Below are 23,535 nucleotides of genomic sequence, written 5' to 3'. Positions count from 1 at the left end.
CAGATGAGCACTGAGATGCTAGCCTCAAGTTTTAAAATAATTAATACAATAGATATTTTGAATAACTTGTCATTTCTTCTTTAAGAAGTGCTGACATTATTATTATTGTTGTTTTTACCTCATACCTGAAGTGAGAACCAGGGAAGACTTTTAATTTCACCAAACACCCACCTGATGGAATTCATGCAAATCAGATTAAACTGTTAACCAAATCTTTTCTGTGCTTTCACATCTGCCTATAACATGCTCATTCTTAGTAATTGGATCTCTAGGACATTCTTTAAAATAATCACATACTTGCCTGACCATGCAACCTGATTAATAATGAATGAACATTCCTGAAAAGAATCACTTCGAAGCATGGCAGATGTCTGTAGGGATATGAAGGCTTTAATGGTCAAAATTAAGGGGAAATGGAAGCTGGGTCACACTGTCTGGTTATTTTAATTGAAACCTAGTCTTCCAAATTTACTTAATAGAATACAAACACTCCTTCTCGAGGTTCATTTATACAAGCAGACAAGCACAAAGACAAATGGCAATGCAAAAGAACAACCCAGATTCCTGGAGGAACAACCACCCTATCCTGTTCTGTCTTAATAGTGCAGAAAGCCCCTCAACAGTTTCAGAAATCCAATTTGTTCAACTGAAAGACTGATAAACAGGTTAAAAACAGGAACTAGTACATTGGTCCTTAATAGTTCTTTGAGCACCTCTCTAGATTCTGACAAACAGATCACCTTGAATACCCACCAATGGACTGCACACTAGTTCTTTTTGAAGAAACATCGCCGTAGGCAGAGGATGGGGACCCACGAAATGACAGACAGGCCACCGAGACCAGATGGTGGGTGGCAGGCAGTGCTGGAGCGGTCCTGTGTGTCTGTGAGTGCGTCAACAGTGAAACACAACAGGAAAATCGGTCCAACAATTCCAGGAAGGCCAGCTCCACCTCATCCACTCCGCCAGGGTTGCCTGAGTTGAAGAATCAACTGCCTTTTCCATGGCCCCCGCCACGACTTCCCTATCCTCTGGCCTACTCAATGTTCAACTGAACCCAAATGAAAAGTTAGCTCAGGTCAGCTCAACACCCACTGCCTGGTCCAAAAAAATGATGACTTGGCAACAGGATCTGTACTCTCATTCCTTACAGGGACCAGCAGCAGCTTGGCCGACTGAGACAGTGTCCTGTGGCAGAAGGCTGAATGCTAGCTTTCCATGCCACCAACAGGAGCCATCCTGCCCAGCTCCTGGGGTTGGGAACAGGCACTAGACTCATTTACCTTTGGGGCCTTTCAATGTCCTACTGAGCACATGATCACATTATGCTCTGGATGCTGGCTCGTTCGTTTAAAAAAATAATATACACATTATTTTGTGCCTTTATCTTCTGAATTAATGTACAATGTTTGGAAGAAGTTTTCTTCAAAGTTACATCAGGAAGAACAATCTCCAGTACAGACACAATAAAACAGTCATTTATTTCTTCCAAAAATAGTGACCTAAATAGCAATCTATCATCCTGATAAACAATTTAAAATATATGTATAAAATACACATATATATGTATATATACACAGGTTTCACATACACACACACACATGCATACATTATGTACACACATATATAAAAATAACATATGTGTATATATATATTGAATATTACATACACAGTATATATATAATAGCAAATCTGTGATGGGTGTCCAAAATTTCAGTCTCCAGAATGGCAAAGAAAGGGTGAACAGAGAATAGAAAGTAATCTTCTAAAATTTGATTGACTAAAGGAGGAAGGGGAAGTAGTCTTCCTAAAGAAAAAAAAAAAAAAAAGTCCTGCACTGCAGTTCTTTGAAGGATGTTGCTTATCACTATGCAGGACAAGAAACTGCAAGTAAAGTAAATCATCAGGAAAGTGTTTAAAAAAAGAATCTTGCACAATTCAATTCATAATCCAGACACTTGGACTCCACCAAAGGTGTTTAAGGAACATTCATGATAAAGGGGATGCAGAGGCAAGAACTGCTTCCTCAGGTTGCCCAGTTTGCACGTCTCAACATCTACTTTATTGCCATTGCAACACTTCACAGTAAATCAAAGCATGCTTCACATGTTAGGACATAAAAATGCAAACATAGATTTTTTGGCATATGTCTCTCCAAATTATAACTTCATTTGTCTTTTAACAATGAATAAAAGGATTACTCAATTTCACATACAGATGACTTCCTTAAGAAGTTCTCATTGTCCTCGGAAGAGACACACATAGATCATCAAGTAAAATTCTAAAGAACTTTTCATCAAGACATGCCTTTTGTTAAAACAACATTTAAATTGTCAAAATTCTACAGGCCTAACTTTTCCCTATTTTGGCACTGTAGTGGAAAATTAGCCTGAACATCTGAAGTTGAAACATCAGGAAAGAAATATTTACTCCACCCCTCAAGAGAAAATGATAAACAACAAAAAAATTATAATCTTTTAAAGGGCATAATCTGACAACTTGCAGATGAAATTTCCCACTATCTGAATGTCTCAGACATTTCATGTCTTTTACAGTTTAAGAAATAAAGCATTTAGTTTTAAAGGCACACAGAACCTGTTTTACATTATATTGAAAATGACCGATGTTTTCCAGGTCTATGCTGTACTGGGTATCATGCAAGAATTTGGTTCTGAAGGCAATGATAGCAGATTGGACAGAGAGGAAGAGGGTGAGAGCTGGTCACGCCTAGTCTCCTGGCAGAAGTCTAAATCAATCCTCCTGGTGAATGGACCAACAGCGTGGTGGTAGCAGAAATGGTAGTTACTAATTTCTGTGAAACCAGCCACAGATGAAAAGTGTTTAACACTACTGTCCCTGAATGCTTTCTCAAATGTATTTATAGTTTGCTAGGCATTTCTATATATATATTCATAGAACTATTTATATGTCTGTATAAAGTCCTATATATGTCCATAATTGAATTAGTTTTTGTAGTTATATATAATGTGTATGTATACATAAGTACACATATACATATACAAAAGCACCTTTTCAAAATTATTTGAGACTGGTTAGAATTCACTCTTCACAAACCCCTCAGTTATAGCATCCCTTCTGCATTACAGAAACATTCCTTCCTCAGTGCAAAAACAGAAACCTGTAGATAATGTTTATTTAAAAACAACAACTGCCTGCTCATATCTGCAAAAGGTTACCTGGAAATGAGCAAAATGACACAAGTGATCTATTCTCTGAAAGACCAGTCAAGTGGGATTTTTGCAGCAAGTATAATAGATTGTGCCCTGGAGAAAAGCTTGCTGCTTGGGGAAACTTTTTCTTACTTTATTTATATAATACTCTCCTAGAAGGCAGAGAAAGTACACACCCTCCCCTTCCCAATTATTACCAACCAGGAGCAAAATAGTTATTGGTGATGGCCAATGCGACATTTCACAATTGTTCTCTGAACACTGGAAAGCTAAAGTTCAAAGACAAGAACAAATACTAGTCTCGTGACTCATGGAGGTAATGACGATGTTATAGAGTAACTGATTCCCATTGTGTGAGCAGACTGGGAAATTTTCTCAAATATGATGGCTCCTTTTCTCAAAGAAAATTGCTTTTTCCCTCAACTTCAAAGTCAGCCACACACAAAAACCTTTTGCTCACAATACCCTGAAGCCACCTCGTGATCTTAAAAAGTAAGGAAAACTAACCCTTATTCATAATTCCTGGTTAACTATTACGAATAACATGCTTTAAACATTTCCCCTGATCACTGAAGCTCTACAGTCAGGGGAAGAAGTCTTTTTTTTTTTTTTTCAAGGCAACAGAAAGAGGAGTGACTCTTTTGTTCTGAATGTTATTGTAAAGCACCACATGAAAGAAGAGGAATGATGGGAACATGGCAACGAAAAGGACAACAGCGCTGACAAATGAAAACAGGATATTAAGAACAGCGTCGGGACTGTGTGTCTGTACAGAACAAAGCCGGGAGGCTTCTCGGGAGAAATTCAAGCAAAAATACTCTTAACACATTTACATGCTAATGGATGAACTGTAGTTTCTCCAGGTGGCACAGATCTTTAAGTCTGGGGCAATAAAATTAGGTTATCATTAAAACACATACACACACACACACTGTAAAGTGTCATAAAATTAAAACTGCTTTCAAATCACATTCAGTCACACCCCCTGCCCTTTCAACCAGTGATCCACTTCTTGAAATTTCTAGATCTATGTTTTTCCCTTTGTAAAATAAGATACTGGTTCTGTCAAATAACTGAGCTAACTTAGTATATAGTCCCAAGGAAAGTGAATTTTCTACAAAAAGAAAAACAATTTTCTCTCCATTCACAGCACACTCTAACTTACACTTTAAATATAACCTTTCAATAGAGCTTTCAAGAACTCCCAGGGAAACTATGCAGTGGGTATTACGTTGAGAAACAATTACAGCAACTAAGCAGCTAACATTAATATAGTACACTGGTTTTGCCAAGTCATGGTGGTAATATCTTATACTTTTCTTCTGACGCAAATTCCACAAAAGCTGCTAGTATGATGGTATATTTAATAAAACATCATCATAATTTACTGGACTTATCACATAAGAATTATTATTGTAGTCTCTAAAGAGGTTCACAAAAGTAAAAAATATGTCTGATTTTGCACTCCATTAAAAATTTCAGTCTTTTTTTTTTTTTTCTCTTTTCTATGTTCTGCCACTATTCTCCTTTCCCCCTTTTCCTGATCAGTCCTTTCCATTGTCAGATGAGTGATGAGCTGATGTGATTTCTTCTTTACTAAAGCATTTCATCCAGCTTTCCCTCTGGCATGCTTTCAGAAAACTTTGGGCTAAGCCCTGAGCTCAGCAGGCCCAAGAGTTCTTGGTCTACTGGGCTGACACTGTCGATGTGGTGTCCTGTAAAAAAAAACATGTAGAGGCCAGGTGCAGTGGCTCATGCCTGTAATCCCAGCACTTTGGGAGGCCGGGGCGGGCAGGTCAGGAGTTCGAGACCAGCCTGGTCAACGTAGTGAAACCTCGTCTGTACTAAAAATACAAAAATTAGCTGGTCGTGGTGGCGGGTGCCTGTAATCCCAGCTACTTGGGAGGCTGAGGCAAGAGAATCACTTGAACCTGGGAGACAGAGGTTGCAGTGAGCTGAGATCATACCACTGCACTCCAGCCTGGGTGATAAGAGTAAAAAAACTCAGTCTCAAAAAACAAAACAAAATGAAACAAAACAAACAAAAAACAAACAAACAAACAAAACCACGTAGTACCTTGAAGTCAGATAAACCTGAGTTCAAATCCTGGCTCTGCCATTTTCTTGCAAAGGCAGATTGGAGCCAGATACTGTACATATCTTATACTCACAGATGCTCTTCCTATCTTCTATGCAGTTTATTTATCTGTAAAACGTGGATGATGAGAGCAATCTTAAGGGTCCTTTGAGGATTAGTGAGGTGAACTTTTTAAAGTGCCTGACAAAATTCTCGCTCTTATGGAAGGACAGGGTGGTAGGGGTTGTGGGGTTGGGGTCCTTCTTCCCTTGTTGTTCTGAATTGCCTCTTCCCACTCTTCTTTGAATAAATTCATTATCTGTGTTTTTTACCGGAAACCACTTCATACCATTTTTGCGAGCAAGAAGGATATAAATCCATTTATTCAATAACATTCATGGAGCGTCTTATATGAACAAACAGTATGTGAATATGAAATGAACTAGCATTTTTATTCTTAACATGAATGACTTATCTTCACATTGGCAATTTCATCTATTTCCTACACTATGACATACCTCTGTTCATTACCACTGATCTCCCACCATGAACTTGGGGCTTCACTTCTGCTTCCCACTGAAGGTCACCCTGTCCCATATGCACTATTTGTCAGAATTTTTTATTTTGCAGGAAATAAGGTACCCTGGCATGGATGGAGCATGTGAAACTATCAAGAACAGTGAAATGTTTCAGATTTTTGCTATTTGCCAGTTTCATTTCATGAATGCTGGCAGAAGACACCTGAATCAAAGATAGAGGCTGTTTTTACTCGAATGGTATGTATTTCATGTTCTGTTGGTTCCCCTTGTCCTCGAAGTCCTATGGAGCATCCTAGGTCCATGTTTGCACACTCAAGAGATTTGCATCATACCTGAGCAACCCCAAGCTTAGGGAATCTGAATCTTTTATAATGGACTGCGAGTTAGCCTGCCCAACTTTTGCCCTGGAAGAAGACGTTGTCTTTAATATAATGAACAACAAACAAACCTGCCTTCTCCTCTGGAGCAAGATACTACCTCTATCTCCCAAGACTGCTATACAAACATCCTGGGAAATAGTATGGAATAAAAGCATTCAGTGCTCCAGCTCACAAGAGGTACAAAAAGGTGATAGATCCATGGAAAATTATTTCCTAATAGACACAACTCCTGTCTCCTCCTGGGGATATGGCCAACAGTTGTTACTAGAAATCAGATCATCACTGGGCTTTCTAGCAGTTACCATAGAGGCAGAATTTCATTTGGTATTGAATGACCCTTGAGTCATAGAAGACTAGAGGTAAAAGGAGCCCTGCAAGAAAGTGATGAGAACTCCCTTACCAACGGCTCCAAGCTCCTTATCCGACCACCCTCTGACATCAGCTGTTGTACCAGGAAAATTGGCAGAAGGCAGGTAAGTCTCACCCATAGATTTTGCTCAACTAAACAGAGCCCTTAATGTCCTTCATAGTCCCAAAGCAGCTTGGGTCTGGTCTGCAACTTCAGCTCTTCACTCTGAACCTAAGCTAATTTTAAGAGTTTGGTGCTTGTTTCAGCAGCACATAGACTAAAATTGGAATGATACAGAGAAGATTAGCATGGCCCCAGCGCAAGGATGACAAATTCATGAAGCATTCTATAATTTTTTATTATTCAAAAAATATTAATAAAATAAAAGAGTTTGGAAGAGTAAGCTAATTTTGTTACTTTTATGACATTAGAAATCCTATATGTACATCCATTTTGGCTTTCTTTAAGCATTAAAAAAAATTAGAACTACTTATTTTGGAGTAAAATCAGAAGAGTCATTTCTTTCACTACTCTTTCATTCCCATGGTATTTTTTGAGGTCATTCTATGTGCCACGAGCTGCTCTAGGCAGCAGCAAATTGGTGGTAAATACGAGCGCGAAGGCCTGCCCTTGGAGAGCTTACATTTTAATGAAGGAAATAAAAAAAAAAGGTTTTTAAAAACACAAACATTTCAAAGACTCATGCATGAAAATGAAAGAAATAAAAAGGATGACATGATAGAAGGTAGATGGGTGGTGCAAATCTATGTTAGCTAAGGGGATATTACTACTCATATTTGTGCTGGCTTTCTTGACATCTTGGCTTTTTCCCTGTCAATAAACAAGCAAAGAGTATCTGAATTTCAGTATAAAACTTTCCGGTGTTTGGTCAGAGAGCTGTGATTTAATTTTTCAAGTTGTTAAATGTTTAGCTTCAGATTGCCTCAAGGATAGAGTTCTTTTTCAAGGGCATAAAAATCCAACTTTTACTATTTCTTACAGGAAAATGCAATGTGATGAATTATTGTAAAATAGTGACATCTTTATTTATTTTAGCAATAAAATTTTGAAAGAGAGAAGTCATGAACACTTAGTGAGCCAAAAAAGCAGGAACCACGATGTTTTAGTCCATTTTGTGCTGCTATAACAGAATTCCTGAGACTAAGTAATTTATAAAGAACAACGATTTAGGCCGGGTGCGGTGGCTCACACCTGTAATCCTAGCACTTTGGGAGGCTGAGGCGGGTGGATCACGAGATCAGGAGTTCAAGACCAGCCTGGCCAAGATGGTGAAACCCTGTCTCTACTAAAAATACAAAAATCAGCTAGGCGCAGTGGCAGACGCCTGTAATCCCAGCTACTAGGGAGGCTGAGGCGGGAGAACTGCTTGAACCCGGGCAGCAGAGGTTGCAGTGAGCAGAGATTGCACCACTGCACTCTAGCCTGGGCGACAGAGACTCCATCTAAAAAAAACAAAACAAAACAAAACAAAACAAAAAACAGAGAGCAGGTCAGGGCCTAGTCTCTCTGTTTCCAAGATGGCATCTTGAAGGCTGTGTCCTCTGGAAGGGAGGAATGCTATGTCCTCGCGTGGCAAAAGAGTAGGAGAGGAAGAACCCACTTCCATAAACCCTTTTAATAGCGGCATTAATCCATTCGTAAGGGCTTTACCATTAAGCCCCACATCCCAGTACTGCTGCTTTGGGGATTAAATTTCCAACAAATAAATTTTGGGTGACACATTGAAACCGTAGCATATGGTATTCAGAATTACCTGAATATCTTAAGTGTTTGATTCTAGGATGTTAACTCAAAGTTGAAAATAACCATGGATGTACAGTTAAGGTTATAGGGATGGACAGGAAGGAAATGAATAGAGACATTGGAAGAGGCATTGGTTTTGTCTGTACTTACTCACCAGCTTTTGCACCACTAGAAAAGGAAATTTCATGAAGGAAAGGAAGTAAATGAGGGAAGAGTGCTGGGGGAAATAAACACATGTGACTACAGCTTTATGACTGGTGAGCACCAAAGATGAGTTAAGACTAGATCCCACTGGCTGACAGCCAATGTCTTTTGACATGTCATAATGTCATTTGACAATGACAATGACAATAATATCAAAAAGCATTTCAAAATAAATAAATTCACTGGCTAGGTAATATTACAATAGCAGCTGGATCACGATTTTTAGAGCCCATCTCTTTAAGAAAGGGTTAGAAGGAAAATAGTCGCAGAGGCAATTGTTGTAGGAGAATAAAGAGTTGTTATTGTAGCTATAGCAGAGACCAAGAGAAGAGCTTGGGAAGTCTGGGTGGTGGGTGCCCTGTGCCACTCTTCCACAGTGAAGCAAATAAGGTTTGTGGGAGGACAGGGTCGCAGGGGTCCAGGGGAGGGGTTATAAAGCAAGTAGTCTTCTGAGGGTGAGTTATTCCCAACCCAAAGACTTTTTGGCCTAAAAACCAAGATTTAAGTTGTTTATTTGGAGACTTGAGAATTTTGCCCAAAATATATGTAAAAAAATGTACTCTATATAAGAACAAATCCCATAAATGCTATGAAGCTCCTAATGGCTTTTAAAACATATTCTCAAGGCAGGCTAAAGTCTGAGAGATTCTCCTTACATTATCAAAGTACGCTTCCTTGATCTTTGAGATAAATTATAAATGTAATTTGTAAAACATGAATACAAGGCACGAATTTGGAGTTAATATCAAAAGGTATGACCTTAGGGAGTTGACTTAAGAGTTTTTTCTTGTTATTTTGCTTTGTATCTTATTGTTTGTTTAAAATTTAAAGGAAAAACGTTTCATTTTAAGCAATTTAATTCTCATTGAAATGCATTTTAAGTGTGAGTTTCATCCTGTACATTTTATCCATTGAATCAAATTAGACAAGAAGCTGGCTTTTAAACATTAAAAAAAAAGCCATTTCTTAAACATAAAAAAAATCAAAAGAACTCAGTACTTAAGATGCAATATAGGGCTTAAAAATTCACTTACAAAAAAAAATCTAGCTTTAAGAACAGTGAGCTTTCAAGGTGGCTAAGCTATATTAAAGTGAAGTTATACTTATTTTGACTATAAATATGAATACTAATTGGAGAAAGTATCACACAACTATATGAGAACACATTTCATTTTTGAAATAACAAATTTGAATGCCTGATTTGTCATCTTGATTGTAAAGATATGTCGTTTATCTCTTTTACGTAGCTCCTTTAGCTTGTCCTTATTTAAGTCAACAGGGTCTCTTGATTCAGGGCATCATTCCAAACAATTTTGCCAGTTGTCTAAATCTATTCTTCCCATTCCAAATTCCAAGTGACTCTCTCTCTTTGAAACAGATGCAAATACTTAGTTTCACAACTTTAGTCATTTTCATCCTTAGAATACAGACTGGAAACTGCTCACTCCTGGGGTGCTGGGCAAAGGGTGCCAGACGATGGCAAGAGTGCTGGTGACTTCACCGAAGAGAGCTTTGTTGTGCTGGAGCCACTGCCAGCTACCCTCCTCCGAGCACTGACTGCCAAAACATCACAGTCCAAAGAGGGGTGCTCCGTTCCCCCCTTCCTACCTCCCCCACATCCACCTCCCTGCCTATCAGCATCCAGAAGCAATTCTTCGCATGGGTGCTTCTTCATCCTGATCCTGACTGGCAGCTCCAAGGATTAAACTCAGGTCCTTTGGAGCAGTCGCTTTATGCACATTAGCCCCCTGGGGTGTTGAACTCCAAAACCTCTATTTTTTCCCCCTGGTCTACCCTGTATCTCACAAAACCCTAGTTAGCCACTGTGGTACACAGCCTTTCTTCTATTCCACGCTATCAAAAGAAAACAAAACAAAACACCAGACCTTACAACAATATGATGGATATGGTAATGATCGAGGGTCTTTAGGGTAGTGGGTAAATTCCAAATTCTTTCATAACTGAGACTTGGGAACTCGTTTTCTTCTTTATCATTAAGACTTCACATTTTCATCAGCAGAATCTTGCTTACAATAGCACAAATGATCATTTGGCTGAATGAAAATGGCTTGTGGGGTGTGTGTGTGTGTGTGTGTGTGTGTGTCCATTAAAAAAAGTTCCTCAAAACTGCTGAATGAAAATCAAGACCAGTGTCTTCTTAATCAAACAAAATTTCCTGCTTAGTGACTGCATTAAAAAAAAAAAAAAAAGAAAAAAAAAAAAAAGAAAAAAGACCATCTGGCCTCTGTCTGCTATTTGAGAGGTTTTTTTCTCCTCCTCACTTCCTGGTTATCTTTAGCAAAACATTATCATTTCTCATATAAATTGTTTTTACCACGGTGCATTTCCTTCTGCACATTACTTTAATAAATGGGATAGAAAGCATTGCTCCATTTCTTGAAAAATACTTTTCAGTTATAAATGGTAGGTTTAAAGGGGGAAAAAATGAAAAATGTGCTTAAAAAAAGGAAGATGAAAGTCAAATCACAGTGAGGGCATTAACTACTCATGTTTCTTTAAACACTTCTGCCAAGGCAAGCTCTTTTTCATATATATATTCTCTCTCTCTATATATATATACTCTATATATATATACATGCATATATAGTAATAATTAAATTCCAAAAGTGAAAAGCCACCCTACGCACCCTATCCTACTCATTTAAGGTGATAACTATACTAAACACCCTCCAAGAAATAAGTCTGAAATGGAATTAATTTCCACATGGGAACAAAGATGACAATAAAAGTACAATCAAATCTCAATTAACTGAAATTATTTGGAAATGAGAGAGTTCTGGTTAATTTAATTTTCTGGTTAACTGAACCCCAAATAGAAAACTTAAAAAAAATCCTAATTGAAATATTTCTACAATGCTTGAGTCCACTTTACTTGCATAACTACAAATCACATATTGGATCTAATTGAAAGGTTTCAGGTAATTTCAAATCTTATTTTTCCTTGAGATCATCATTAAAAAGACCTTTTTTCATTTGATCATAAATAGAGATGACAAAGGAGATTGATTTGAATGTATAATTGTATCCATGACCATGCATTTTTACAGTAATTCATAATATCACCTTCTTCCTTGTATTTCATAAATCTTTAGGAAAAGTATAATGCAGAAAACTTGTGGTTAATTAAGTGTTGATATTTTAGCAAAGTTCAGGTAAACTGAGGTTTTTGTGCATTTACATGCTAAACAAAATGACAAAGATTCCTGCTTTTCTTACTGCTGTTCAGTAAGTATAAAAAATGAATGATAATTTTAATATAGTACTTCTGATCAATTTTGTTAGCACAAATTAAAGACTATGGAACACTTCGAGAAATATATAAATGAATTGAGAAAGCACTAGTGTTTAGTTTCTCAGTGGAACATAATGGCAGCTCAAGACTGGTCCCAAATGTCCTCCTTCCATGGTGCAGTCACGACCAGTCCAGCTTGGGCTCCCCGTTCCAATTTCCCACAGAAATTTATACTGTGCCACTTGAGTTACCAAATAATGACACCATTTTGAATCAAATTATTGCCCAACAAAAAGAGACTTCTAGTCTTATATTTTAGGGTTCCACCTTTTGATGAAGCTCCTGTATTGGGTAGGAGATCAGGAAAATGTTAGCTAAGATCACTTCCAGCTCTACAATTCCAAATAGCTTGCATTGTATGTGGGAAGATAAGGATAAGACTGGGACTCATGTTCTCTCTCTGAATACCCACACACTCTCATACTGTGTCTCTCTACCTCTGTCTCTGTCCCTCTGACACACACACACACACTTTTTCTTTTGGGGAGAGGAAGACATCACCAAGCCCTCATCCTCCAAAGCAATACTACGCAAATTTATTTTGAAATCTTTTATATGCCAAGAACTCTGATAGCTACCAAGCACACAGTAAGGTTTTCATAAATATTTCCATAAAGGACTGAATGAAGCTGAGGGGATGTGCCATCTCTCACTTATGGGCCTACAAAAGATATTCTTATAGGGAGAAAAGATCAATGATGTCAGATTTAGCCGTGGTACTGGTATTTGTGCTGATGACTATTTTGAAAATAGTATAGTTGTTACATACTAAAAATAGGACTCTATTGTAAGGCATATATATGTGTGTGTATATATATTTATGTATTAGTATTATCAACTAGTATGTCTTGGGTACAAATGTGTGAAGAATATTTTGAGGATACATGTATTGAATATATATTTTACAGCTCAATCTGTAACTCAGTTTAGACCTTGCAAAGACAAAATCAGTGGGTCCTTATTTTTGTTCACTTTGTTCTCTATCTGTACTGTCTTCTCTCAGTATCTTTTCATCCACCCTTGCCCTGAAAAACGAGAATGACACTAAAACATAGGCACTTTTTCTTTCTAAGGACCCCTCAAGCGATATTATAAACTTAATATCTTGGGGAATTCTGCAGAGACTTTCCAAACTGGTACACTCAAAATCAGTGTCAAGGCCCTGAGGGTGATTGGGCCCCAACTTCTGTCACCACAGTGATTTCTAGGTTGATTGGGCGCACTTGACATCCTTGGGTCAAGGGTATGGACAAGTAGCCCTGTGCCATTTAGAACCACCAAACACTCTTCCAGCCCATGGAAGCAGCATCAGGAAGTACTGCGGATTATTACCTGCTGACTTTATGTGAACTTGTCCTTCCAATAAATACTTATTTTCCTTAGAAAAGGGCAAAAAGGTGTCATGATATATTACTTAGGTAACTGTTATATCCTCATAGAGTAGTGTACTTGTATTAATTCTTCACCATACAAAACAAAGGATTTGGTGACTTAATGGAAATAATATTTATTTAGGGGGTGGCGAATTCTAGGCAAAATAAATAACGCATCAATATTCCTAACACCCAAATGGTTGACATGTGATGCAATTTACATAAGGCTTCTTTTGAATTTCATTTTTTGGAGCTTTCCTTCATATATCCATAACTGGCATTTAAAAAAATATCTACAATATGCCAGGTACTTTATACAAACTGGGTCTAATCCCTACCCAATCCCTAAATAGTGGGTATCATTTTCCCCCTTCTGCAGATGAGGAAACTGAGACACAGTTAAAGCATCTTCTTCAGGGCCACACAACTGGCACATGGCAGAGACCAGTTTAGAATCTGGGTTTTTCTGACTCTTAAAGATCTCTTGCTGGAAGTAAAATTACTATGTCGAAGACACATCTGCATATTCATGTTTATTGCAGCACTCTTCACAATAGTCAAGATATGGAATCAGCCTAAGTGCCCATCTATAGCCAAAAGGATAAAGAAAATACATTTCTTTATGGGGATGATTAGGACAATGGAATACTATTCAGCCATAAAAAGGATGAAATCCTGTCATTTTTGGCAACATGGATGAGCCTGGAGGACATTATATTAGGTGGAATAAGTCAGGCACAGAAGACAATTACTACATGTAACAAACCTGCACATTTACCCCTTGAATCTAAAATAAAAATTCAAATTATAAATAAAATAAAATTTAAAAACATTTAAAAAGATACATACCACATGATCTCACTCATATGTGGAACCTAAAGAAGTCAATTTCATAGCAGTACAGAGTAGAATAGTGGTTCCTAGAGGCTGCTGAGGGTATGGGGGAGGGGAGGAATGGGTAGAGATTGGTCACTAGGTACACAAAGTTAAACAAGAAGAGTAAGTTTTGATGTGCTATTACATAGTAGGATGACTACAGCAAATAACAATGTAATCTATATTCAAGACAGCTAGAAGAGAATATTTTGACTGTTGTCACCACAAAGAAATAATAAATGTTTAAAATGATGGATGTGGTAATTACCCCGATTTGATAATTATACTGTGTATCCATGTACTGAAACATCACATTGTACCCCATAAATATGTACAATTATTAGGTGTCAAATTATAAATACTTATTTTTTTTAAAAAAATTCTTTCCTCAGCAACATATTGCTGCTACAGCCTCAAGGAATTGGAAATTTTTGATATACAAATATGAATAAAATGTGGACGCTGTAGATTCTGGCAGTATTTCAACTACTTCTAAACTTTAATTTTGAAAAGACGAATAGTGAAGCATTGGTCACGTGTTCCTTTTTCACCAGGAGCTATTCAGCAATTTCACAAGCTAAACCCTTCCAGTTCTGTCTTAGAAGGACTGACATCTGGATCATATTGGCAAGGGGGTGTTTTAAACATAAGAGAAAATTAGGAGAAAGACCTAAGACTAGATTACTTCCACGAGTTCACTCACCAATATCCGCCCAAGTACTGTCTTTTTTCTTGTAACTAGCTTGTCATCCATTCTTTCCACTCAGTGAACAATGGCTTGTGACCTCACAGTTAGCGAGTTCACAGGAGAAATATATCAGTTGTAATTAATGTTTACTAGAATAAATGTAAATATTTTAAAACATACAACAGTTCCAAGCACATGTGATTTCCATTTTTTTTTATGAAACACTAAAAATCCACTTGTCCACCCCATTAATTATAACCTGCTCCCAGCCCCAACCTGTATATAATTCCTCCTGACATAAATTGGAACAAGGTGCTCAGAATGGAAGCAGCCTACACCCCAACTGGGCTACAAAATGTCAAGTTCCCAAACCTCTCAAAAGTGTAACCTGACATTTTGCTAAGATTAGAGACAGTTTATGAATTTAAAAAGAGGGCTTAAGGACTCACCATAGTTAAACCTACAGTAACTCCTGAAATATCCAAAGTAAACAGGACTAAGGGAGCCCTGGGGACACCAAAGCCCTGTTAGAAGAGAAGGAACAGTCTTTAGTGGGTGGTATTTCTTTGCAGAAAATAATGTACATGCATTCAACCAGAATTAAGAAGAATGCAACAATAAACTTTGAGGCTTGAAGCCCTCTAGAGATCTAAAGGAGTCATGAATGGGGCCATGCGAAATTATTTCTCCTTTTGCTACATGTGAATGATTGAATTTATACTGTCCATTAATCCTAAATGTTGAAGGCAAAAAAAAAAAAAAAAGAGAGAGAGAGAGAATGGCTAACTTTTTAAATAGTATTTTTCTTGACATGAATATAATATGTATTTATTATACATATGTATAATGTATTTTGGTGAATATTTATAACGTTCCCAAAGAGCAAAACACCTATAGAAGGGCCTAACCGCAAAGAAGCAACATTCCACAGGTTGATCTTTCTAGTCATTTTCTGTACCTCTTAGCCACAAAAATGGGATCAGACTTTACATTTTGTTTTGCAAGTTGTTATTTTAAATATAATATATTGGGTGATTTTTCATGTTTAAAGACTCTTCTGACTTTTCAAAATTAATCTTAAGTACCTTTTAGTACAACTAAAGTATTACATCCACTTTCCAAATCAAATAGACTATATAAGGTGAAGACTTACTAAATATTAAAATGTGAGCAATTTTTCCCCATTATAACATGCACTGTCAATAGGGGTGATATTGCCCCCAAGAGGGAGAAAACTAGTTCTCAGTGGCAAACAAAACAAAACAAAACAAAACAAAACAAAACAAACAAAAAAAAAACCTTACGCTTTTTATGCACAAAGCACAGATATACGTAAATAGACATATATTTGTGGTATTAAAATTTAATGCAAGGAGCAATTAGCAAAAAATGTTTCAAAAGGCTTCTTGTGACGGGGGTTGAAAATGAAAATAGGTTGTAAACACTGCACTACAGCATCAGACTTGTAAAAGGTGGCCTTCACATTGCTAGAATTCAGAAGATGATTTTTTCCATTTTAAATTTCTCAACCTCGAATAAATTTTTCACTCATTTCTTAATTACAGACACCAAGTTTCCAAAAAGCAGATCTTTGGAGAGTTAATGTTTTGTGATATGCCCATGGTCAGCACATGTGATATCTGCCATGTTCTTATGAAAGACTCCTTGGGGTCTGGGTTAGGAGGCACATGTTGAGTAAAAGGATGTTTTGAGGGCAGATGAACACATCATCTCGGAAAGGGCTAGGGCCTGCTAAGTCTGCATCTCAACATTTATCAGCTCTTGCTCCGTGCTGCCCTCTTGTGATGTCTGGGCCTCCAGTATGCCTTGATCTCAAAACCTTCAGTTGCCTTAAATTGATGGAACACCTGCCCTCCAGTGCTTCTTGGCACCAACACCTAGGAGATGGTCAAGGAAAGAAGAGAACACCAAAAGATGCAGATTCCTTGTAGGAAGAAGCCAGTGTCAGAAGAGGAAGAAAAAGTCACAAAACTTCCCTTTTGCCCTTTAACCCTAGGAGAGGGTGGGCCAATTTTCCACAAAGCTGCTGTTATTACAGGCCACACAGCTCACCAAGGAGCAAGGCAGGAGCTGAGAATCTTCATCACCTTCTGTGGTAGGCAGACTTTCTAAAATGGCAGCCCAAAGATGTCCACCTGAATCCCTGGAACTTGTGAATATGATATCACTCCTTGGATTGTGTTGTGTTACAGAGCACAGTTGATGTTAGAAAGGGAGATGATGCAGGTGGACCTGACTTAATCACATGAACCCTTAACTGCTGAGAACTTTTCCTGACTGATGAAAGAGGAATTTAGAGAGATTCTATGTGTGTGAAGGACTCAGTGTGCTGTTGCTTTGAGGTTGGAGACGGCCACTTGAGAAGGAATGCAGATGTCCCTTAGAAAGAGTGGACCACAGCTTATAGGTATCAAGGAGTTCAGTCTTACAGCTGCCAGAAAGTGAATTCTGCCAACAACCAGAGCGAGCTTGGCAGCAAATTCTTCCCTAGGGCCTCCAGATAAGAGCTTCGTCTGGCCAACAGCTTGATTTCAGTCTTGTGAGACCCTGAGCAGAGAACACAGCTGGGCCACCCAGACTTGCAACCTATAGAACCACGAGCTAATAAATGGGTGTTGGTTTAATCTGTACATTTGTGCTAATTTGCTATGCAGCAATAGTAAATGAACACACCTTCCCTTCTCTACAACCATCCTAATGGGGGGCATCCTGGCAATGTCTGTCTCCTAGATCACAGATTCTGGTGAGTGACAATGAGTTCAAATACAGTATCCAATCCCTGGCCTCGAACTGACTTAACCCTTCAAGAATCCACACTAAATCTTGCCAGACAAGTCCTAGCTCTTGACCTCTGCTCTGACCAATTGTCCCTTAGGAAGATTTTAATCACCTTCCACTTAATGATCAATTTCTCAAGGCTCTCCGCTTTCAGACCCTCTACCACCTGGCTTATTTAGTGCTTAGTATCTTCTCCAAGTCAAGCATCCATCTGGTGTATTTCACTCTGGTTGTCTTTTACCTGCTTAGAACTTTTCTTTCTACATCTACAGCGTGTTCATTCTGCCTCTTCCAATCTCCAGTCTTCATTTTCCTATAACGGGCTGCTCAGAGATTATGTAAGAAGAAAAGTGAAAGTCTGAATACCCTTCCGTGTGTTGATTTTCCTGAATTTTCTATAGGGGAAACAGAAACAGTGATGATATGCCATGATCATATGCTATGGTGGAAAGAGAAGGAAAAGGATTAAGCATCAGACATGGCTGAATGTGAAACTTTCTCAGTATTTTATCACCTCTGCATGTTTTTAAATTTTTCTAGGCCTCACGCTCCTCATTTGTAAAAAATAATAGTAATACTTAACTCACAGAGCTGCAAGGAGGAATGAAAATGGTAAAGACCCATATAACAGAAATCAGCATGCACAAACAAATTTCACTGTGAGAAGAATTGAGGTGGTTGTTTGTATAAACTACTTCCAATTTTTCAGCCTGTAGCTTTGTAAATAATCTTTTTATCTCTTCTATTATCATAAGAACAAAGCCATTGTTACCCTTCCTTAAGGCAGACTTTAGCCTTGACAATTAGATTATTGTATAATATGGAAACAATAATTTGACATTAGAATGCTGTATCCATTACTCTGAGAATAAAGAAAGTGAGTTTTAGGATTAGGAATAAAGTTCTTCAGTTGCCACATTTGTTAGGATATTTCTGGGTTTTCTGTAAAGTTGAGTAAACCTTAAGCCCCATGAAGGCAGGGACCATGCTTAATTCATCCTGAGTATCTACAGGGTTTGGTTGAAAACTGTGTCCTCAGTAAGTACTGACCCACTTATTCATTTATTTATGCATTGAAAAATCAGTTAAAGAGTAAAATTTAGCTGGGCACAGTGGTACGCCTGTAGTCTCAGCACTTTGGGTGGCTGAGGTAGGTGGATTGCTTGAGCCCGGGAGTTCGAGGCCAGCCTGAGCAACATAGTGAGATCCCATCTCAACAAAGAAAAAAAAAAGAGTAAAATTTATGCTGAAAACTGTGGTGAGCTCAACATTTTATTTTTTTGAATTCTCTTATATTCCTAGTGAACATTTATAACTTTAATTTTTCTTCTAATTAATAAATCTTCATACTTCTCTAATAGAACCAAAGGGGATATTTGGATATTTGGGGGTTGGGGAGAGTGGGACATATGCTCCCCCAAATCTCCAAGTTCTTCAGCTTCTGACTTGTGCTCCAACCTGAAAATAAACCCAGAAAGTGTCATATAAAATGGCCAACATATTTCCAACTGTTTTCTTCCTTTTGTATTTCTGGTTCATTACCCAGGATGCATTTCCAGTGTCCTAGTGGCCCTGTCTTACACCAACTATTGCTTCCTGCTTCTGAACATCAGGGACTTTAAATTCCAGATTTAAGAGACTTGTGTGCTGAAGAGCTTTTCTCTTTCTATAAATTACTTGTCATCAAAATAACAAAGGATGCACTCATTAGTCAAATTAAAGATCATCTATCTGGAAGTGTATCAAACGGAGATAAAGTATAAAGAAGCATTGTTGATAGTTTTTTTAAAAATGTGGACTTAATGAATAACTTTGCTGTTAAAATTCAGCAGCCAAGGGCAATGAAAAATTCCCATGGCTTTAAAATTCACAGCCTTGGCAGACTTCTTAATGGACAAAGTTCAAGATATTCATAGCTTCCCTGACTTAAAATAAAAATCCCCAAACCACACAAGGTAGCATTATTATACTCTGAATACTCTTTAGAAAAGGTCTTATTAGCTGATTCTTCATAATTATTTGCTAAAAAAGTTGAGTGTTATAATTTAGCCTCTCACTAGCTTAGCCTTTAGACATAATGTAGCATTATTGCTTTAAGTTGTATACTGGCTTAAGATAAGTAACATGCTTCACAACAACCTGCTTATTAGTAGAGTCCCTTTCTAAGTCATTACCCTAGAGCAGGGTTCTGCAAACTATAGACCACAGAACACCTATGTACCAAATCCAGGCCTCTGCCTGTTTTTGTGTGGCCCACAAGCTAAGAATGGTTCTTACATTTTTAAGTGGTTGAAAAAAATTTTTTTAAATATTATTTTGTGACTTGTGAAAATTATGTGAAATTCAAATTTCAGTGTCTATAAATAAAGCTTTTTTGGAACACACCTCCAATTGCTTTATATAGTCTATATCGAGCTGCAGGGTTTGGACAGAGACTGCATGGCCACAAAACCCAAAATACTTACTGTCTGGTCCTTTATGAACGAGGGTGCTGACCCCTGGCCTAGATTCACGCTGTATGAGAATGGTACAAATAGCTTGACACTTTCTCTCCTAATAGTGTGGGGTTGTCCATAGATCCTGGTAATCACATGATCCTGCTCTGACTACTGCCCTTGTCACATATGCACACAGACATATACATACACACACACGTACATGTGCATACACACTTTTTTTTTTCTAATTATTGGGAATGGGGAAGAAGGAGAATGACTAATAGCCAAGCCTACCCCTGTTCCCTAGGGTTGTGGGAATATTCTGCTTGTTCCCGTTGGCGACATGGAATTGGAGTATTGGTTTTTGTTTTGTGTTGTTTTGTTTTGTTTTGAGACGGAGTCTCACTCTGTCGCCCAGGCTGGAGTGCAGTGGCGCAGTCTCGACTCACTGCAAGCTCCGCCTCCCGGATTCACACCATTCTCCTGCCTCAGCCTCCAGAGTAGCTTACAGGCGCCCGCCAGCAGGCCTGGCTAAAGTTTTGTATTTTTTTTTAGTAGAGACGGGGTTTCACCATATTAGCCAGGATGGTCTCAATCTCCTGACCTCGTGATCCGCCCGCCCTGGCCTCCCAAAGTGTGGAACTGGAGTATTTTAATCTGGAATAAAATATTTGTAACAATTAAGCAAATGGTTTCTGCTTTTTTTTCTTTTTTCTTTTTTTACCACCAATGACCACTTAAAAAAAAAATTCTAAATGCTTGGATGCTATGCTTATCATTTTAAAAAACAGCTTCATTGAGATACAATTCACACGTTACAAACATCCATTTCAAGTATATAATTCAGTGGTTTTTAGTATATTCAGAGTTTTGCAACCATCACCACTACCTAATTCCAGAGCATTTTCATCACCCCCAAAAGAAACCCTATACCCATTAGCAGTCACTCCTCATTCTCCCCTCCCCTATCCATTGGCAACCACGAATCTACTTTCTGAATCTATGAATTTGCCTCTTCTGGACATTTTATATAAATAGATCATACAATACGTAGCCCTTTGTGACTGGCTTCTCTCATTTGGCATAACATTTTTTAAAAACCTTTTCACTTTTAACTTCATAAATCCTCAGGTTTATAAGTATTTGATAAAACAATCATTGAAAAAGTAATTGTACAATATCCTCTGGGTTTTTCAAAACGCTGAAAAAGGTCCACAAACTTTTCTTACAGTCCCTAGGGATGACTATGAGTCTGAGTAATGCCATGTAAGGCATCATTCTGCCACCACATGCTCATTCTATCATTTACTAAGCAAATATTTACAGAGCACCTGGTATATGCCAAGTGCTTCTTGAGGTGTGGAATAAGACATGCCTCTGAGTTTCAGATCTAAGCTCTTCACAACCTTCCTTTTCATTAGACACTGGCTTGTTTTGCCAGCCTGTAAACAGCATATTGCCAACACACTGTACCTACCTATATATTTTCCAGACTTTGAGTCTTTTATATAAAAATGAAAAATGATATCATTTCTTAAATTATTTAAAATGATTTAAGTTGCCTTTAACTTTCCAAGTACCTGGAAAAATCTCCTGAATCCTCATCCCCTTCTTTTCCTACTTATCTGCCCAAATTTTTGTCTTTTCTTCCATCTTAGAACCCTTTTCTCTTTGATTAATATACTAAATTCTTTAGCATATGACAGTAAGATATTGCAAATAGCCATGGGGTATCAGACAAGCAAAGAAACAAAATTCACACTTTGGTCATTCATGACTTTTTTTCTTAGTATCTAGCTAGATGTCTGTCATCATTGTTATTGCTCACTCACTAGCAAAGGTTCAGAATTTCTATTCCAGAGGTAAACTAGGCAAAGTCTCTACAATCCAGGCAGACAGAGCTTAAAATAGTGGCATTAAGGTCACTGTGTATTAGAAACTGAATGGTATGTCTTTCCTCTAATCAGGTGAGTCTCTCTTATGAACAGTTCTTCTAAATGTTGGACATTTGTACTTACTAACATTGCTTGATCTTAAAGGATAGAGTCCAAATCAAGCACATCTGGGCATATTTAACCTGGAAAAACTGCCCCCAGAAGGCCATGTTAGCTTTGTCTTTGAAGAGCTGTCAGTGAACAGAGTAACTGCACGTGTTCTGTGTTGTAGAGAGGGGGCCAAACAGGGGTAAAAGGTATAGAGAGAGAGATACAGATTTCCCCTAAGGACAAACTTTGTCACTGCAAATGATGTTCCTCATTGGAGTGAGCCTCCTGAAAATCTCCTGTTGTGCTAGCATTTCTGGGGGCCATTAGAAAGGGGTTGCTGGTGATATGATAGGAATTCAACCAGGATAAGGTTTGAGACCAAAGATCTTTAACTCCCAATGATGTAGATTCTGTGGCAAGGGTGATGATAAGGAATCCGGCTGGGGAGAATTTTGGCTTAAAGCAGCTACAATGGTTCAATCCCAAGGATTGGTACACTTTTGTAAGTGAAAGAGATGATGTCTTAATGCCAAGGGTAACATACTTTTTAAAGCACTTATGCAGCAATTTAACAAATGAAAAGGAAAGCATTAGTTAACATTTATAGTTAAATGTGGGAGATTTTTAACCTGTCTAGATATTCAATATTATATTCCTTAAAAAAATTGAGCCAAAGGCTAAAAATAGTCTTTTGAAATATATATATTTCAAAATACATAGACACACATGCATAAATAATTAAGTCTTTAAATATAGATTCTTAAAATGTATTATATGCCTGAACTTGCTGGATCATTAGACAAGAGCTGCATGAGAAAATCTGAAATTTAAAAACACAGGCAGTATGTACTTTTTACAAGAAAATAACGAGCCACAGGGAAGAAACTATCTTGACATTAATTATGAAGAACATAATACTTCAAAATCTAGTAGGACTTCATTGCCTTAGACTAGAATTAATCAGAAGTTCTCTTCATTTCTTGAAATTATGTTCTCTTGATTCAAAGTTATAAATCTCAAAGCTGTATAGCTTGAAAAGCTTTTAGAAGGCTTTGTTGTCTGAAAAAAAAATGGATTGCCTCTGCTATATACATTTTTAAGGCTGACAATTAAATATTTTCTCATATTGAATATGCTATCTTATGTTATAACTTGAAGGGCTCTGATGAGATTTAGTACCAGCTAGAGTATCTGAAAATCCCTACAAGTTCAGTTATGACATTCCATTACATGGAAGTGCCATTTTATCCCAAATAATCAAGGTTACATTTTAAAATTTTACTTTCCATTAATTAATTCAGTGATGCATATATGCAACAGGTAGGTAAGTTTTGTGGTAGGCATTGAGGAAAATTCAAACTGTCCACTGTACAAGTTTCAAATACTTATTCACAGAGTTGTTTAACAGGATTGCCAAAAAAATTGAAGTCTATTTTTTTCTCTACTGACATTTTATGTACTTGCTAATCTGCCTGTCAGCTCAAGTTGTAGCTTTTGAGATGCTCAGCTGCTGTTATAACCTCAGCGAATAAACTCTAATTTGTAAGAAGATACTGTAA

The 23,535-nt window shown here is 37.6% G+C and overlaps 1 protein-coding gene and 1 non-coding gene across 11 annotated transcripts in view; one reads left to right on the top strand and one right to left on the bottom strand.

The window, feature by feature from the left end:
* LOC105478113 (midline 1) overlaps positions 1-23,535 on the bottom strand; it is a 393,876-nt gene that overhangs the window by 143,972 nt on the left and 226,369 nt on the right. The window contains exon 1 of one of the 10 annotated variants that reach the window (XM_071088584.1): positions 15,204-15,224. The exons of 8 other annotated variants lie outside the window; for them this stretch is intronic. The gene's annotated coding sequence lies outside the window, so the exon portion shown is untranslated. Of the gene's footprint in view, positions 1-753; positions 1,005-15,203; positions 15,225-23,535 lie in introns of those variants that run through there. One more of the 10 variants, XM_011735108.3, reaches the window with a different exon arrangement.
* LOC112426006 (U6 spliceosomal RNA) lies at positions 6,790-6,892 on the top strand. Its single transcript, XR_003017252.1, has one exon. It is a non-coding gene; the product is annotated as a U6 spliceosomal RNA (small nuclear RNA).

Source organism: Macaca nemestrina, chromosome X (assembly GCF_043159975.1).
Source record: "Macaca nemestrina isolate mMacNem1 chromosome X, mMacNem.hap1, whole genome shotgun sequence".
In the NCBI taxonomy this organism is placed as follows: Eukaryota; Metazoa; Chordata; class Mammalia; order Primates; family Cercopithecidae; genus Macaca; species Macaca nemestrina.
The sequence above is the reverse complement of the archived record's forward strand: the minus strand, read 5'-3'. Positions and strand labels throughout refer to the sequence as shown.